The sequence below is a fragment of the Micromys minutus genome, assembly GCF_963924665.1.
Source record: "Micromys minutus genome assembly, chromosome: 26".
NCBI classification, from domain to species: Eukaryota; Metazoa; Chordata; class Mammalia; order Rodentia; family Muridae; genus Micromys; species Micromys minutus.
In genome coordinates, this window is record NC_137961.1 from 27,899,174 (window position 1) to 27,917,245 (window position 18,072).

The following is an 18,072-nucleotide window of genomic DNA, read 5'->3' on the forward strand; positions in this document are numbered from 1 at the left end:
TGGATTCTGGAGTCTTTGTTAGAGATGAAAGGTAGAAAAACATGGTAAATTAAAAAAATATATTTTTTAATTATTTGTGAACTGTAATTTTTAGAATTAGCTCAGGAGGCAAAGGACTGTCAGTATCTACTAAATTATCACATATTTATTTCAATATATGATGATTTCCAGGAATAAATTTTATAGAGCAATCAGTAGACTTAATTTGACTTATAACCTTTTACTAATATAAGTATAATGTTTCTTGCTTCTAGAAACTATTTTCACACTATTTCTCTATTAAATATACTATTGCATGTGAGCCATTCTGAGCAAATTTTTATTTTTTTTTATTTTTGAGATTAAAGTATAATGAGCTTTTCTCTTTCTTCCCTCCAAACCTTACCACATATACCACCTTGCTCTCTTTAAAATTTAGGCCCTCTTTTTTATTAGTTGGTGAACACATAAAAACTTAATAGAAAAAGTAAACCTAACTTACACGAACATTAACTTTTTGAAGATTTTTTATTGGGCTACACTTGATAATCACTCAGAAGTTCAGGTTATAAAACTCTAAATAATGCAACAGTGACCCGGTCATTTACCTAAACACACACCTGGTAGGTGAAATGGATGGCAGCATGTAAATCCAAGACTAGCTTGGCTGGGGAAATAAAACTTTCTTAGAACAGGTGCTTGATAAATGATTTCTCCTTTCCTTCAGTGTTTATTTTTGATAAATTGCCAGGCTGTGCAGTGACTTTGACTTGACATTTATCTCACAGCCTGCTGGCATTATCTTCTGACAAGCAATTCCATTCTTTTATCTCACAACTCATAATTGCCCAGTCTTCTCCTTGACTTTCCTATAAATTTTGAAATCGGTGATATAAAATGCCAAACTTTCTGGGAAAATATTTTAAGATAATATAAGGACAAATAGCTAACACTAAAGATTTTTTTAGAAAATTCATATGAAGTATTCTAATGGAACTCTACCACTGTAGAAACTTCCTAAACTATATACACAAACCTTTATACAAATACTTAAATAGATTTACCCTATAAAATTGCAACAATGCCTCTACTGGTCATCATAGACTAATAAATGCAAATCCTAGTGCCAGAAATAAGTTACCTTTGTTGAAGTTGTTGGACAATAAAGCGACAGACCTCTTAAAATTACAGATTATTGCCAATGCTCTTGACTATGCTCTAGAACTGTTGGCAGGACTTCAGTGCTAAAGACACTACATAACCGACTCAGAATGTGACAAAATGTCAACTTGAGGTTATGGGACCTCAAATTATCACTATTGGATAACTTTCTTTGTGCTGTACAAACTGCACTTGGTTTAAACTTTATATTGTATTTCTATTGTTCCTGATTATTTCCTGGATTTTGAGGGATTATTGTTTTAAGTAAATAAACTGAAAACAAATGAAGATTATGATTTGTGATGTGCATGCTAATGTAGTAGATAAGTCTTTATCAGTCTCATCCAACTGTGAATCCTAAAAGGCAAAATAATATCCTGTCTGTCAACATATGGCCACTAGCAAAATCATGGGATAAATGTTATAGGAGTAACCAATAACTTTCTGCTTTGACACCAGATGAACATATGGGAAGACAGGTCATAGATTCTATAGGAGAACCTGTATCTCTGTTAATATTATCAGATTTACTCCTAATGAATTAATTATTGCTATGCCAACAGATTAGTGCCTCTCTCACCTCTCATCAAAAGAGCTTTTGTTTTTCTTTTTACATTATATCTTTTCCCACTGACACATGTCAAGTAACAGTGATATATAGCACTGGTCAAAATGCAGAGACTAAAACATCCTATGCCCTCCTGCCAAAGCTCTGAGATCTATGTGGATGAAAGGAAGGTTGGCTAGAAGAGCCATGAGTGCCTGGTAACATGAAGAAAACAGTGTTTTCTGGGCACAGCAAAGCAGCTGTGCATTTGAACTCATGGTAGTTACTAGAACATGCAAGAAACCCAGGAAAGTTAAAGCCACATGAAATCCCAACATATAGAATGTTCCACTCCCAGCTAAAAAGATCATAGGCGGGCAAGAGGATGGGCATTTTTTTCCAGTGTATTTTCCCACTGATTGATTATATTTTATTAGAATTGTATTCATTCAAGAGTATAGGGGTAGAAAATATTATTGAAGAGGGTAAAATACACAGGATGAAAAATGAGTGAGATAGGAAGGAATAAGGGTTCTTGGAGAAGGTAGAATGGTGAGCTAAACAGTATCACACTTCACTGTATACAATTACTAAATACTTAATTCAAAATATTAGACCCATACTATTTTCATTGAGTTTTTTGTGTGTATGTATATGAAGTATGTACATGATAATAGTGTTTAAATGATAATTTCTTTGCCATCCGTATAATTTCATGCACAACTTCATATAATGCAATTCAAGAGGCGCAACAATAACTTCATCATGAAATACAGGACATTCCATTTTGCTTGGTCGTATAATCAAATGGCAAAAGACTTAGAGAGCTGAGCAAGCTTGGATTTTCTAAGTTTTGCTGCATCTGTGGCTGTTGATGGCATTGACACTCGAATCAGGAAAAGAAGACAAGAGGCTATCATCGAAGCGACCACTGTTTGCAAGGATACCACATCGAGAACCCTTTATACATAGCAATTGGATAGTGGGTTACACTAACTGAACCTAGATTATTTATAAAAATTCATTCTAACTGTTTTATTTATTTTTTTGGACGATGGGGAAACTAAGGTGAATAACGTTTTCATAATATGTACCCAAGGAAACTAAAACAGGAGCAAAAAGCAGCCATATGACATTAGTGATTCTGCTGCACAAACTTCATGCAAGATTTTAAGTAATTATCCTCAAATCAAAAATAAATTATTCAGTTAAAAAATTGTTCTTTATGGTGGTAGAAAGATCCTAAGGTCTCTGAATACCAGGCAAGTGCTCTTCCACTGACCTACAGAGCTGACCTGAACTTTAGGAGACTGTTTTTCCAGTGAGCTATAAAATCAACCAACTCTCTGAAAGCCAGGTGAGAGCTCACACTGAGAAGCAAAACAATAAGGTTCCTGAGGTTCCTGGTCCTTTCCCCAAATCTCTGTAGCTCAGAGGATTCTCATAGAGCTGATTCAGGAGAGTTCTTTGAGAAACAGTTCTGGATCACAGAGCTTTACACTTATCCTCTCCCCATTGCTGTCTGTCACAGCATGCTGGTTTTCCCAATAACCGGATTTACTAGACTTTTCAGCTTCAGACTATACTGCATGGAGTGAAGTGTGTGTGTGTGTGTGTGTGTGTGTGTGTGTGTGTGTGTTTGTATGTGTATGTATATAACTAGGAACATTCAGAGTAATGTAAAAGATGAAAATGAGAAAAGTTTTAGGTAGAGCCTGCTCACAACCATTCCACAAAGAAGAAGAAATTCAGGTGATTTAAAATACAATTGTTTTTTTATACACGAGTTATTTTGTGTGCTGCAAGTCAAAAAAAAAAATGGCAACCATGCCCAACAGATTCTATTACGAACTGTGGTTCTAATCGGACCTCTCTATTTTCATGCACTGCCTGATCACGACAGTTAAGTTTTATTGGGTATCATTCTCAGGCATGATGAACACTTAAAGGGACACATTACTCTCCCCAGCACACAGGCTATGCCTCAGTCAGGTGAAGTTATGAGCTAACAGGTCAAATACGAAGATGTTGCTAAAAACAATGAGTTGCATAATAGGTTCTTCATCACAGTCAATATAGAGAAGCATCTTGTCACTAGTAAGTGACCTGGAGATAATAAAGCCAAGCCAATGTGTCTAGCCAGATGCCATTACTGCTGAAACATCTCAAATCTGGATCGTTTGGCAATGTCATTGTCATTTCTAAGTGGATTCATAATCTAACAATGTAATCAAAATTTTCTAAGGTAACCAATTATGTTGTTACTTTATTTGAAGACTTTCTAATACCTACAAATTATATTTTATATTCAGGCTTATTGTACAGAAGTTTTATCAATAAGTTCTTTGCCAGCTTCAATGGGTATTTACAATTTTTATGTCGTATCCTTATTGAAGCTGACGAGAGACATAGGTGCATCTGCTTGAGTAAAAAGCATCAAAGGCAATGGCAAGATTCTTGCAAAAATTATCTTTCCAAAAATAAATTCGTAGGACCCATCTTTCTATAAACCTTGAAATAAAACTCATAAAACATTTGATGTTTTCTTGCCATCAAGCAATTGCAAGCATCAATCGGCATCCGGTTTACTAGGTCTGAGCATTTGGTACTCCAAAACATATGCAAGCTGGTAAGTCCTTTCTATGTTCCTTCATTCTACATAGTCTAGGATTATATACTAGGAACAACTCTAAACTCCACAGCTAAATGCTAGAGCCATTCTAAAATAGAGGACTCTCTAGATTTACCATTGTGCAATCACCAGGAGATGTAGTCTTTTATTTTTGCAAGACAATGCCTGATTACTTGCTTCCCTGTCCTCTTTTCGAGAACCCTCCCCATTTCTGTCACCAAACAGACGGACAGGAAATAGATCACTACGTTACAGACTTCCATTCAAGTATTACAACACATGACTTCCCTCGATGGCCTCTTGAGTACTATTAAAGCACTATCAGGAATATTTTACAACTAAGGCACAGTTAACTGTTCAAAAATTAAGTTACTTAACTCAGAGAGTCCACAAAAATGCTTAAGATCAATTGCCTTGCTTCTTTAACTCAGTACAAGCATATGTTCACTTTTTCCTTCTTAGAGTCCAATAAAAACTGTGCTGGTGCTACACCTGTGATCAAAAGAGAGAATGCTAAGAAATTTCTCTGCTTAAATGTGGCTAAACAGCTAGTTCCTAAGAGGGGTAGATTACTATATCTGTAAAATAACATTATTGAAAAGTTGACCCTTTTAGAAAGAAGAGGAGTCGAAAACATAGAAAGATAGGTTACTCCGGAAACTGAAAGGTGACGTCAGAGACACATGAAGTAAATCATCCTCAAAGCAACAAAAACAAGAACAGTACAGCATGCAAATTCCAGAAATTCTTAAGGTATAAAAAAGCAGATTCTCTCTCTCTCTCTCTCTCTCTCTCTCTCTCTCTCTCTCTCTCTCTCTCTCTCTCTCTCTCTCTCTCCCCTATTTTATTTTGGTAAAGGTATAGCTGATAATATGAATAATGATAATAAAAACTAGGGATGCTGTGGATCTAGGGAAAAATTAATGAATTGTAAATTAATGTTACACAATATGTTTTTCAAACTTTACTCCCTATAGAGAAAGCATAGCTGAGAGTTAAGACCAATCCATAATAAGTACATTCTGAAATGTGGCTACATACTAGAATTCTATACATTATAAAATCTGTTTCATTTTTATGATTATAAAATAGATTATTTATATAGAATAATAAGCAAATATTTAAATTATATACCTTTCCTATTTCTTAAAACCCATGTTAAAAGCTCATAGGATTTTTTTCAGTGTTAATGTCTATCATGTTAGAAATACAGTTTAACATGTAGTCAAAGGACAATATATGTGTTTACTTGTAACATTATTCAGAAGTAAAGCAAAGCAAAATACAATAATATTTTACTTTTTAGGCTCTCTGGTTTGAAGTCAGACACTGATGTTTTAAATTGAATTCCCTTGTTTAGTTGTATCAAATCTACATATTTTTAAATATTAAAGCTGTGATGGGTTTAAATAGTTTTTATTATAAATTCATAGATAAGAGCTTACTTAAGTTATTGTTTTCAAAGTATAGTGATATATTTATATTAACGATACAAACTTAAAATATTTCTGTATTTAATGTTTCTATATTAACTATTGTATAATGAAATTAAATTAATTTTATATTGTGATTAAATGTTTTTTGGAAGGTGAAATGGTTTTCTGGATGTAATTATGCTCGGTATCTGTTAGAATATTCATTCATTGCTTTATTAAGTGGCTTATTACAGGGGCTAGGAAATTTGCTCACATAGGAAAGTCACTTACACTCTAACATACTTGACATGCACCATGTAAGTATGAGGAGCCGAATTTCATTACAGCTAGGTGCATATAAAAGTCCACTGCACCAGCCTGGGCTTTTAATCTCACCACTCGGAGATGCAGAGAAAACCAAATAACCAAAGAAGAATGGTTTGCCAGTCCATATCTATAAGCTCCAGACTCAGTGAAAGATGATCAAAACTTAAAATGAAGAGTAATTAAAGATTGTACTCAACTTTGTCCTCTTGCCTCTACATTACACATGCATTCTCACATATCACACACACACACACACACATACACATTCACACATACACTCACAAACAAACACTCACACATGCACATACACACTCTCACACAAACTAAAACTCACACATACTCATACATACACACACACTCACATACACTCACACACACACTCTCACACACACACACACACACTCACACACACAAACTCAAACTCACACATTCATATACACTCACACACACTCATATACACACAAATACTCACATAGACACACTCACTCGCACATACTCACACACAAACTCAAACTCACACACTCACACAGACACACTCACACATACACACACACTCACACATACACACACACACACACGCACACACATACACACACACACACACACACACACACACTCACACACACACGCATTTATATCTATGGGAAAGTCCTCCAGATATGTGCATTGTTTAATTTGACAATAAAAACAGAGTGTTTATTCAGATCGGGCTCCTCTGTTATATGCAGACAATTAATGACAAAGCAAATAAAGTTTTATCAGGCACTGCTTTTATGAGATGAGACCCACTAATAAAGAAATGAGATTGTTTCTCCACACAAATAATAGATACATTATTTGTGCTTCATTGTATCTTTTGGGGTATTACATTCATACTTATGTGATTATACAGAGGAGATTAGGAAAGGAATACAGAAATACTGCATCATTCACCCTGGGCTAAATGAGTAACATAATGGTACAACCTTCCTTAGCATGCATAAGGCTCTGCACACAGTTATTTAACACTGCAACAACAGGAAAGAAAAAAAAAATCTTCAAAACTTCCAATTTGATAAGCCCATACCAACCATGCAGCTGTGACATGAAATATTTTGGAGATGCCAATTTAAGAACCATTTTCAGAAACAGGATATGACTCAGAAGAAATTTAGCCTCCCTGCTTTAAAGTCTTGTTTTGAAACAAAAAGAGGTAACTTTTTCACTTTAAGAAAAGATATGGGGCTAGAGAGATGGCTCAGTGCTTAAGAGCACTGACTACTCTTACAGAGATCCTGAGCTCAAATCCCAGCAACGACATGGTGGCTCACAACCATCTGTAATGGGATTTGATGCCCACTTTTGGTGGCCTTGAAGACAGCTACAGTGTACTCACATAAAATAAATAACTAAGCATATTTTAAAAAGATAAAAAAGAAAAAATATTATATGAAGCACGGGAAGACAGTTCTAAAAATTAAATCCAAATGATCACGAAAGATAGTCTGGTTTCTGTTTGAGCTAAGGGTAGAAACCCCAGGATCCTGAAGGGACAGTAGGCACTTAACCTGATTCCCAGACACCAGGCTCATGTTACTAGCTGGAGCCCTCCACAGATCTGTAGCCATCACTAATGTAGGGGGAAACTCCCCAATCCCCTCCACATGTAAAGGATGTGACTTGTGGCTCAAGACAGCTCTCCATTTTAATGAGGTACCTAAAGGCCTTGAGGCTTAGCTAATAAGCATTCTTTCCAAGACAGTCCTCTCTGAAAAAAAATGTGTTTAACCTCATGACCATCCTGAGATGTCGGGGTACGGTTTTACTCATCCACTTTGTGCCATGACAATAAATGCCTCAAAGCTATAAACTGCCTCTTTTCATTAGGATCCACCGTGGGGAGTCATGGAGGTCTTTACCTATAGAGCCTCTGTCTAATCTACAGTAGAAGTCCTCTCTGGCCATCACCAAAACAAGATGAAGCGCACCACAGCCATCAAGCCAAGAACTCTTTCTGTGAGACCAGCCGGAGCTCTCTCATCTCCCCCTTGGCCCCGTGTTAGATCCCGTCCAGGGGCCCCACTCTTTTCTCATCTTTCTCCAGGCTCCCAGCAGTGCCTGAGTATCCAGGAGCCTGAGAACCAGACAGCCTGATCTAGTCGTAGGCCCATGGACCCTGAGCCTGCTCTGGGTGACCTGCACCTCAGACACAGATTCCCCACCCCTGGAGAGGTGTCCTGGGGACTTCCCTAAGGCCCGACACCCACTGGAGATAGGATGAAGTGAGCAAGGTCACTTCTCCTGTCTCCCTGGAGCAGCCATTCCCTGCGGTGGAGGGGGTGTACCCCATAAACCTAGATTCCTACTGAGTCTTAAGCAGTTAGCGATTCCCCAGAGTGATGGTGCGATGAGACAGATGCCTTCGGTAACTATTAGATTCTTTATTTCTCATCATGATAGTGGTGTGTGTGTGTGTGTGTGTGTGTGTGTGTGTGTGTGTTTGTGTGTGTGTGTGTGTGTGTGTGTGTGTGTGTTCAGACCCACCTTTTTGGCCCTATTTGTTCACTATTACAAAAAAATATATTCTAAGTAACCATCATCCTTAAGCTTGGTGTGTTGAGAGTGAAAGCCCTAGCCCAAAGTAAAATAATACTAGCCGACTACTATGGGGTAAGTTAGAGTATGTGGAGGTGGTTAATTGTTTAATTCCTCTGGGTGCTACACATGGGGGTCACAGATTAAACAAAGAAATAGGCTAAAGAAAAGTAACATAAAGTAACTCCTAGAATTCTATGTAACTTATACCCAATTTAACACAAAACCCAAAATCATGATTTACCTTGATAAATACTGAGAACGTTAGAGATTATAAGTCTCAGCCCTCACGGTCTTTCATACAGAATTGTTTTTAACATTAAAATTGTTCAAATAACAATGATTTTCAATCCTAGACTTGATAGAGCAAGAATATTCAAAACATATAGAGTGTTAAAATCTGTTCTGTTATGGTTAAAATTATTTCTATATTTTTTCAGGAAGATGATATAACAATAGTTATTCTTAAGTTATGTATATAATTGTTTAGCATTGTTATTAGACTCAAAATTAAGCAGTAATTTTTTATATTTATGCCTGTACCATTTCTCTTGTGCCCAAACTTCTATTTCAGGTGCACAAAATTCTCCTAAGCAAGCATAATCAATAGAGATAATATTACCATCATAAACTAAGTAAAGCATCTGAGCACCATAACAGTAACAGGTAGATCCTTGCTGGGTTTTTTATTTGTCTCTTCCAAGTAATAACATTGCTAATGTTTAATGTGCATTATGGTAGGGCAGTACTGCTCTGTCTCGCTACATTAAACATTTATAAATTCATCACTTAGCACTTAAAACATTCACTTATATTTTCTTACATGGAATAATCATGCATTTAGATTTTACTCATTAAAAGAAAAAGTTCCACTGCATTAGGTCTTCAAAGAGATTTCCAATGTGTTCAATTACTTCTAACTGTGGCTTCTCTGTTGTTTTGGAGAACAGCCAGGTTCCCAGTCTGCACTTTGTCTCTTACTCTCTTCATCCTCTTGCTCTCTGGTATAAAAAGAGGTTTCCTTTCATGTTTGTCTCATCAGTGAGTGTTCCTTTCTAGCTTTAAAACAACCAAGCTTTCAAAAAGTAAACTGGCATCTTTACAATGCTGTGGTTTTTGCTCAGTGAGAAATCCAGCTTTCAGAACAATGGAGGCTTTCTAAAGCAACTATTCACAGGAGGGACTGCCTTCTGGGGACTGGGCAAAGTTTTTACCTACTGACAAATGGGGGCAGCATAGCAAGAAGAAACTCTGCCCAGCCCAAATTGTCTTTGTTTTTTTTTTTTTTTTCAGCTCAGAAATCAGTCACAACTTCCCTGCCACTAACAAATAATTTTAGAAAAGAGAAAAAACAAAACAAAACAAAAAAAAACCCCTTCCCACTACCCTCCCAAAAAAAATATGAAGTAAAATAGATCAGCAGTCCAGAGAAATAAAGTAATGAGTTGTCAACATCTTTAATTTACAGATTGAGAAATGCTCTGGGATGTGAATGGAATTTGAGAATTGAACTTTACTGAGCCTGTGGCAAACAGCACAGATATAGAGAAAATTGTCTAGTGTAGATAAGTAACAGTTTTAGTGGAATTTATATTATTATTGAATGGTCAATACATCTATTTATATAGTAAGTGGCAGGTTTTGCTTTCCCATTTTCATTCTGATGTGCAATGAACTTTGATCTTACTCATCATGTACTAAAGGTCTCCAAGTACCATTCATGTGTCAAAACTTCCAAAGGCCACTGAACAAACTCCAAATTCTCTATGACCAGCACTCATGTTCTTCACTGATCCCCCTCAGGGTTTGAGCAATAAAAAAACATTTAGAAAGAGTTGAAATGTGTTTTCTTTTCTCATGGGAAGAAAGATCCAGTGTGGCCAGTGCATTGTGTCACAGGTGTGATTACAGTTCCTCTTTGTGATCTTATTCTTGCTTCTTGAGGTGACAAAGATGGGGCAGGGGCATGGAGAAACTGAGTCAGGATACTTTGGACTTGTAGAATATCCTACTTGCCTTCCATTTGTATTTATGCCTTTTTCATTTCAGTCTCATCTAGACTCACACAGTTTTCCTTGGGGAGAGAGAGAGAACACCTTATGCTATAAATAGTTGGAGAGAGAGAATAGGGAAAGAAAAACACAGAAAAGAGACACATCAGGATATAGTCTTCTTGTGGAGAGCCATCCATATAGGTACTTTTAGAAGACACTTAGAATCATTTACAATAGTATCTATCCTCGTGTCCTATAGAGGTAAATTCAGAAAGATGGACTAGGCATATTACAGGTGAAGGGTAAAATGTACGTTTACAGGCATGTTTTTGAACACAGTATCCTCAGCAATAAGTTTTATTTTGGAAAATGGTGGAACATTCAAGATATTGGGGAACATAAGGGATAAATATAAGTCACAAGCTTGCCTATCTCACAAGCCTGAGCTCTCTGATTCATGACTGCCAACTAAAAGAATAAGCTGACACATGCTCCCAATTTCTGCCAAGCCTTCGCTACCATCATAGACCTTATACCCTTGAACCTTGAGTCAAAATAAACACTTCCTCACATAGATGGGTGTGGTGACTTAAAACTGGAATCTCAGCATCACCAAAGCAGCCAGGAGAATTATTACAAGTGGGGAACCAATGAGAAAAATATTTTTAAGAACCTCTGGCTCCTATATGATACCTTATACATTACTTTCCAACTGATTCAGCTCCACCAAAATTTTTCTTCTCACTTACTTTTGCCATAATGCTCTTTGTTTTTGAACAATGGCAGTTAGTGTTTATTTAAGCCTATGCATTAGGAAATGCTGCATATATTTCACATCGACTAACTCAAAATAAAGCTATAAGGGTAGTATTTTGATTATGTATGTTTAATAAGAGAGAAAATGAAGTGCAGAAAGATTAATCTGCTACAGATATGAAAAAGGAGGGAACAGGAAGCTAGACTTTCAGTTCTTTTCTGCTGAACTTAAGAAACCAGACCCTGAATAATTTCCAGTAACATACAACTTTTCTGTGCTGTCCTCTTCTGACTATCTGATAGTAAACTTCTAGAAATGCTTAATGAATGAATGATTATGTGAATGCAACCTTCCAATGCATTTCTCTTTTCTGAACCTTAGGCTTTCAAGACAGCATGGATCTTCTTTCAGATCATAAGAGCCATAAGATCCCATGACAGTAAAAATTCATTATCTGTCAGCTTTCTACAAACTTACATCCACAGAAACACAATTACCACTCCTCTACTGAGTAAAATTTTCTCCCCTCATCTTTTATGTATTTTTTTAAAACTAAGTAACAAAGGCATCAGAATTCCATTCCCATTCTACAAATATTTGCACTGAATTACTATAGTGACCACTTAATTGATTCAATCTTAGTGCCATGGTTTTGACAGGTATGTGTTTTTAAAAACCCTGGTTGTCCACTTAGGCACTGTGGTATACGCATTGAATCCTCTTCACAAGACATCTAGGTTAGGAGACCCAACCTGTAAACACATTAACTGCTAATATATGTGAAAAGGAGACCTTGAAAATATGATTAATTTAAAATCATCTAAGGAGATATTGGATTTTTACTGGTATGCTAGTAGTCAAAGTTATAAAAGTGGAAATTCTGCACTTGCTTCTTCAAGGGGTCTGTAAGGTGGGGTAAAAAGCACACACAAAAAGGAATGGCAACAACAACAACACACCCTGACTTAACATTTTGAGAGACACAGAACTTTCAAAGATGCCCTTTAACTTCAGGTCATGAAGACTATGTAACGAAATGAATATTTAAATTAAAAAGAATTCAGCCACAAAACAGCCAGAACATCTGGGATACTATAAAAACATATAACATACTGTAAACTTATGGTTTCTATGGTTGTAATAAAACAACATGACCTTATGCAACTTGGAGAGGAACGGTTTCTTTTTCTTTTCTTAAAATTGGATATTCTCTATATTTACATTTCAGATGTTATCCCCTTTCCCTTAATCCCATCCCCTTCCACCTCCCATTGCCTCCTTGAAGGTGCTCCCTCTCCCAACAACCCTCTCCCACCTCAGTGCCTTGGCATTCCCCTACACTGGATAAACAAGTCTTCCATAAACCAAATGCAACTCCTCCCACTGATGTCAGAAAATGCTATCTTCTGCTGTGCATGCACTTGGAGCCATGGGTCTCTCCATGTGAACTCATTGGTTGGTGTTTTGGTCCCTGGCAGCTGTGGTAGGTTTGGTTACTTGATAATTTTGTTTTTTTCCATGGGGATGCAGATCCTTTCAGCACCTTAGTCCTTTCTCTAGTTCCTTCATTGGGGTTCCTGTGCTTAGTCCAATGGTTAGCTGCAAGCATCATCCTCTGTATCAGTATGGCTCTGACAGAGCCTCTGAGGAGGCATCCACACCAGATTCCTGCCAGTAAGTATTACTTGACATCAGCAATAGTGCTTGGGTTTTGGTAGCTGCATATGGGATGGATCCCCAGGTGAGGCAGTCTCTGGATGATCTTTTCTTTGATCCCTGCTCCTCTATTTGTCCCATTATTTCCTCCTATGGGTGTTTTGTTTTCCCTTCTAAGAAGAACTGAGACATCCACCCTCTGGCCTGGTTTATTTTTCCTATACTTTCATATCACAGTTCAGGGATCTAAGAACGTCAGGGCAGAAAAGCAAACAGAGCAGGAATCTGGGACAAAACTGTTGCAGAGGCCACAGAAGAGTGTTGCTCACTGGCTAGCTATGTGGCTTCTTCGTACCATTTTTTTTTATTTTACAAAACAAAGATAAATGTACAGATTTTAAACATTTTTTGCTTAAAATTATACATTTTTGTCAGTACTCTTTTTTCAGATATTAAAATAATTTTTACATAAAACTATGTGGATATATTTTTTAGTCAGTACTTGATTTTTTCAAGGGCTTGACAGTATGCATTGAATACCTAATAGTTACAATGAGCGTAAAGTACATGCAAAACAAAACACAACATGGAAATAGTCAAAGTATTCTTGTTTCTTAAATATATATTTTTTTTGTTTTCTTTATTTCTTGGACTTCATACAGTCTGTGAGTTGTTTCTGGGGGAGTGCAAGCCTCTGGGGTTAGCATCCCAATATCAGTGACTGCATATTATGTCTGTTCTTTTGTGACTGGGTTATCTCACTCAGGATGATATTCTCTAGATGCAAATTATACCGTTTTTATTTATTTTTTTTTTAAGTCAGGATCAGAGTCAGGGATAAAACTGCACAAGCAATCTAAGCCCTTTCATATCAATCAAAAAAGAAAATGTGTTACAGACTAGGCTATGGGTCAAACCAATGAAACAATTTTCTTAACAAAGATTTCTTCTTCCATGGAGTACTACTCAGCTATTAAAAACAATAACATCATTAGATTCTTAAGATATGGATGAAACTCGAAAATATCATCTTGAATGAGGTAACCAAGTCATAAAAAAACACAAATGGTATGAACTCACTGATAAATGGATATTAGCCCAACAGCTTGGAATACCCAAGATATAATTCACAGGCCATAAGAAGCTCAAGAAGAAAGAAGACCAAAATATAGATGACTCAGTCCTTCTTAGAAGAGGGAACAAAATACTCACAGGAGGAAATATAGGAACAAAGAGTGGAGCTGAAACTGAAGAAAAGGCCATCCAAAGACTGCCCAACCCAAATTCAGGAAAGTCACCAACATGTTTATATGGTCAATTTGGGATAAGGTGCCCTGAGGTGCTGAAAAGAAGGTACATTTTTGTTTTAAGATGAAATTTTCTATCGATGTCTGTTAAACTGCTTTGGTTCATAACTTCTGTTAGTTTAGCTGTGTTTCTGTTTAATTTCTGTTTCTATGATCTGTCCACTGATGAGAGTGGAGTGGATCCTAGATATCAGGATTGAGAATTCATCTTGGTGAATTTTTTCTTTGACAAATATGTATTATCCTTCCTCTTATTTTTGATAACTTTCGGTTGAAAAGCTGATATTATTCAATATTAAAATGGCTACTCCAGCTTGTTTCATGGGACCATTTGCTTGGAAAATTATTTTCCAGCCTCTCATTCTGAGGTACTATCTTTGTCACTGAGGTGTGTTTCCTTTATGCAGCAAACTGATGGGTCCTGTTTACATAGTCAGTCTGTTAGTGTGTGTCTTTTTATTGGGGAATTGAGTCCACTGATGTTGAGAGGTATTAGAGAACAATAATTGTTGTTTCCTCTTATTTTTGTTGTTAGAGGTTAACTATCCAGAACTAAAACTGCTACTTGTAGAATGAAAGCAGAATAAAAAAAAAAAAAAAACAGAGAGAAAGAAGAAGAGGAGGAGACATAACTCCTTTCATCCAGATGATACAAAAGCATGCTTTTTGTGAGTTTACCAAAGCTTCAAGTAGGAGCCATGGACCAGCAGAAAATTTTAAAGAAACAACAGGAAAGTAACTAAGAGGAAGACTAGCTGTTCAAATGCTATGCAGATATTTTAATAGCATTGGTAGGTGTTGGAAATTGTTAAGACACAGTGAGAATTGAAGTGTAAATAGGCCACCTTGGGCAGTTGGTGCAAACACAATGGACTTTTTCTCCCTACTTTCTATTCAAGTAGATACTTTGCTAACAATGTCAAATTCCTGAATTTTCTAAATACCCTGTAATAGCAGTACTATTACTGTTACCACTCACAGTTTAGATTCCTCCATTAGTTGGATTCCTGTACCCTAAATGTGGCAAGGATCATCTGCAATGAATATTTACAACTTCTCAGCATTTGCTTCCTGAAAACCTTTAGTCTTCTTATTTCATTCTATTTGAATATTTTCAAGTTAAATAAAAAAAAAAAAACTATAACTTTTTATCTTTAAATCTTACATCTCAAATTTGCATTCCCTTAACATTTGGTATCTTCTTCCTTGAGGACTACTAACCTAAGGTACTGTTTAAATGGTTTTTATCTGTCCTAGGGAGGAGCTGCTGTGAGAATCCATGTCTTAGTTCTCTGTTTTATCTCTAATGAGGTTCTTTGCCTGGAAATATCTAACAGTGTTTTGAATTACAGCACAGCTTGAAGTTTTTACAAGTATACCTCAGGAGTCTGAAGAAACAACTATCTGAGCCACCACTGGAGGAAATCTTTAAGAACATATACACTGTTATAAAAGGTACAGAAGAGCAAGAGATGCAAGCTCTGAAAATTCCACAATGTTCATTTTCAATTATACTAGAATGTATACACAAAGTTCTGGGCCTGATATGGTCGTGTTAAATAGAATAAACTATACTTGGGAAGATAAACTCTATGTGTTTCCACTTGTATGCATAATCAAAACAAATTGTAAAGATGATGGGAAAATGGAGACAGGAGGTTGAGGGAAGAAATCAAGAAGGTAATAGGTATATGTTACATATGTTAGTGACTATACATCGTAATTCAATCAATTAAAACACTAAGTACTAAAATGTTATTAATGTTTTTTTATTAGTTTAGTGGATATTCCCTGCATTTACATTTCAAATATTAGCCCCTCCTTCCTCTCCTGCTTTCATCTCTTTTCTCTCCACTCTCAACCACAGTGCCTTGGCATTCCCCTACACTGGAGAAATGAGCCTTCACTGGACCAAAGGCCTTTTCTCCTATTGATGTCACACAATGCTATCCTCTGCTGCATATAAAATTGGAGCCTTGGGTCTCTTCATGTATGCTCAATGGTTGGTGTTTTAGTCACTGGGAACTCTGGAGGGTTTGGTTGGTTGATATTGTTTTTGCCATGGGGTTACAAACCCTTTAAGCTCCTTCAGTCTTTTCTCTAGCTCTTTCATTGGGGGTTAATAAAGTTTTATTTCAAAGAATTTATGCTATTTTATTTTCTTTACAAGATCATGTTTATATTTTTATTTTTTTTGGAATGAAGATACAAATAAATTTCACCTCTGTGTATTATTCAGGACAAATGTTTCACTTTTTATTCAGGCAGAGAAAGGTAACTTGAGTTACTACATATAATCTCTATCCAAAGCACAAATGTTTTGGCTAAAAGCATAAAAAAGAAATTTAAAATAAAGTATTATTTCTCAGATTTTAAATGATGTTTTTCTATCAAGTATGAATAAAAACCAGGATAAATCTTGCAATGCCTATGAACAAATGCCATGCTAGTCTATAAAACTGTGAGATTTCTTCCTCCTCATTCTCATCTTTATCCTTCTCTTCCTTCAGTCCTTTGAATGGAACTCTATTTTGAACATTCAGGGAATATACTCCTAGACCTTACAATTTACTTTGTCTTGAACTCTTTTTCCTCTACATTTATAGGCACAGTCTTTGGTGCTTTTCCATTCTTCAATTTAGAGAACATTTTTTATACATGATGTCATAAGTTCATGGACTTAAGGGCATTTGGCAAAGTCCATAAAGGATTCATTTGTGTAAGTGTGGTTTTATTACATTTTTATTTTTTCTTTATTTTCGCTTATATACTGCCTTTTAAATTTGACCCACTTTCTAATCAAGACTGTTTAGTAATACTACAAAATTTTTTGCCTGCGGTCACAAAAAAGTGAAGGCAAGTCTGAGCATTATAATTAACTCTGAATCTGACAGATATCTCAGCCCCCTTGGTCTTCAGTTTGCTCATCTAAAATGGAATGAACTGAATATAAGTCACATAACTTAAGTCGTAAGCTTTTCAAAGAATCTAACAATTAAAATTCTCACTCCAGAAAAATACATATTTATATACATATGAATATCTTTTGAATCATCGAATCAGAAATCCTTTGCTTTGGAGATTCAAAGTCTTGTTTAAGGACACTAAGCTAGGTGCCTTTTGCTTTATAGTTTAACAGATTCTTGCTACTTAAAGCATAGTTCCTAGAATATCAGTCTATGAGAATTCATAAAAAATAGCTGTCTCACACAAGATTAAAGGATCAAATTGTTCTAATAACATCTTGATGTGATTCAGGTAGAGATCAAGTATGGGTAGCTTTAAGGTTTTCTTTGAATATACTTTTTGTTAAAGAGCAGAATATTAGAGACATTTGAAGATGCTTTCTTCTTGTCTCCTACTCGAGATCCCATAGAACAGGCATACCATAGCAGTTGATGAAGCCACCTTTCTGGTTTATAGTGCAATGATGGGCCGAGCAGTGAAAAAAACTGTGAAGAAGAAAACAAATCTTTCTTTGTATGTGTTATGCTTGATTTAATGTAATCATGATTAATTATGAATGGTTTTAACTGAAGATCTCTCCATTAGGATCATATAGATTAAATGGAAAGAAAAAATAGAAACTCCCAAATTACTTTGGCTAGGAAATTTTAATGACAGCCGGTTATACGAAGAACTTATTTAATCATTCAGTACAATAATGTTATGGCCTTCATGATAACTTGAACATATCAAATTAGCACTGCTCTACATGTGACT